The following is a 2,374-nucleotide window of genomic DNA, read 5'->3' as shown; positions in this document are numbered from 1 at the left end:
AGTAGTCTGGGCTGACATCTGTGTTGTCTCAGGTTCTAAAAGACTGAACTTTTTTGTTTGAATTTGTAAAGACTGTGGGATTTTAAAAATTAGTTATATTTTAATGAGAGATTTTGAAGATGAATGAGAAAGAAAAGGTTGTAGTTTAATGGTGATGTATTTATGTGTCAAATTGACAAGGATCAATTATGCAAGAAAATTTTATGTCCACTTGACATAAGCTAAAGTCATTTGAAAAGAAGGAATATCAATTAAGAAAATGCCTTCATAAGATCAGCCTCTAGGGCATTTTCTTAATTAGTGATTGATGGAGAAGGGCTCAATACATTATGGGTAATACTGTCCCTGGGCTGGTGGTCTTGGGTTCTATTAGAAAGGAAGCTGAGCAAATCATGGGAAGCCAGTAAGCCGCACCCCTCCATGGCCTCTGCTTCCAGTTTCCTGCCTTGTTTGAGTTTCTGCACTAGCTTCCTTTAATGATTGACTACAATGTGGAAGTATAAGCCAAGTAAATCCCCTCTGCTCCATTTTGCTTTTGGTCACATTTTACTGCAGCAACAGAATTCTTAACGGAGTCATCAACATAGTAATATTAGCAGCATGCTAATATTTTGTATTACTTCTTAGTTTAAACGTTGTACTATATTGTCTCTGCTCCTGTTTGTTCCAGAGACAGCCACATCTTTTCGCGCATTGCCAGCCGTGTCCCTTAGACACGATGGTGAATGTTGGAGTGAACGGATTTGGCTAATGGTATTAGACGCCTGGTTACCAGGGCTGCCTACATTTATGGCAAAGTGGAGACTGTGGTCATCAATGACACCTTAATCTAACTGAACTACATGGTCTACATGTTTAAGTATGACTATTCAATGACACAGTCAAGGCTGAGAACGGGAAGCTTGTCATCAATTGCAAAACCCATCACCATCTTCCAGGAGCGAGATCCTGTTAACATCAAATGGGGCGATACTGATGCGGAGTATGCTGTGGAGAAGTCACATGGAGAAGGCTGGGGCCCACTTGAAGGGTGGGGCTAAAAGGGTTATTATCTCTGTCCCTTCCGCCAAATGGTTCCATGTTTGTGATGGGCGTGAACCATGAGAAGTACAACCCACTCAAGATTGTCAGCAAAGCTTCCTACACTACCAACTGCTTAGCATCCCTTGGTCAAGGTCATCCATGACAACTGACAACTTTGGCATTTTGGAACTACTCATGACCACAGTCTATGCCATCACTCCTACCCAGAAGACTGTGGGTGGCCCCTCTGGAAAGCTGTGGTGTGATGGCCATAAGGCTGCCTAAAACATGATCCCTGCATCCACTGGTGCTGCTAGGGCTGTGGGCAAGGTCATTCCAGAGCTGAACGGAAAGCTCTCTGGCATGGCCTTCCGTGTTCCTACCCCCAACATATCTGCTGTGGATCTGACATGTTGACTGGAAAAACCTTTGAAGTATGATGAGATCAAGGTGATGAAACAGGTATCTGAGGGCCCACTACTAAATGGCATCCTGGGCTACACTGAGGACCAGGTTGTCTCCTGCAACTTTGGCAGTGACTCCCACTCTTCCACCTTTGATACTGGGGCTGGCATTACCCTCAAAGACAGCTTTGTAAAGCTCATTTCCTGGTATGATAATGAATTTAGCTACAGCAACAGGGTAGTGGGCCTCATGGCCTACATGACCTCCAAGGAGTAAGAAGCCTTGGACCACCCACCCCAGCAAAGACATGAGAGCAAGAGAGAAGTTCTTGGCTGCTGAGGAGTCCCTGTCCCAACTTAGCCCATGACACTGAACATCTCCCTCATACTTTCCATCCCAAACCCCCAGAATAGTGGGAAGGGTGCAGAGGTCCCTACTCTCTTGGATACCATCAATAAAGCTCAGTACACCCACACACATCCAAAAAAACCCAGTATATTATATCTAAAATTTATTTTTCTAAATCATATTTTTTCTCCAAGAGAAAGTTAAGATTCTGTAACTTGTTAGGGAAGTTATGGGCAAGGAATAAACTAAAGAGACTCTTGAAATAAAACAAATTAAAATTAAAGAAATCCAAATAAACATAATTTTATATGTTTATATTTCTAATCACTGTTAATAACTTAGAGAGTAGAATGGGCAATACAGCTTGTTTTCAGTATCCATTTGCTTGGAAAACCTTTTTCCAGCCCTTTACTCTGAGGTACTGTCTGTCTTTGTTGCTGAGGTGTGTTTCTTGAATTCCGCAGAATGTTGGATCCTGTTTCAGCAACCATTCTGTTAATCTGTGCCTTTTTATTGGAGAATTGAGTCCATAGATGTTGATAGATAATAGTGATCAATTAATGTTAATTCCTTTTATTGTTGAGTTGGTGGTATTAGT

The 2,374-nt window shown here is 42.0% G+C and overlaps 1 pseudogene; it reads left to right on the top strand.

The window, feature by feature from the left end:
- The first annotated feature begins 718 nt into the window (after positions 1-718).
- On the top strand, positions 719-1,704 carry LOC129685428 (glyceraldehyde-3-phosphate dehydrogenase-like; annotated as a pseudogene).
- The last annotated feature ends 670 nt before the right edge of the window (positions 1,705-2,374 follow it).

This window comes from Psammomys obesus, unplaced genomic scaffold (genome assembly GCF_907164565.1).
Source record: "Psammomys obesus unplaced genomic scaffold, mPsaObe1.curated_primary_1811, whole genome shotgun sequence".
In the NCBI taxonomy this organism is placed as follows: Eukaryota; Metazoa; Chordata; class Mammalia; order Rodentia; family Muridae; genus Psammomys; species Psammomys obesus.
This window is presented reverse-complemented; position numbering and strand designations above follow the sequence as displayed.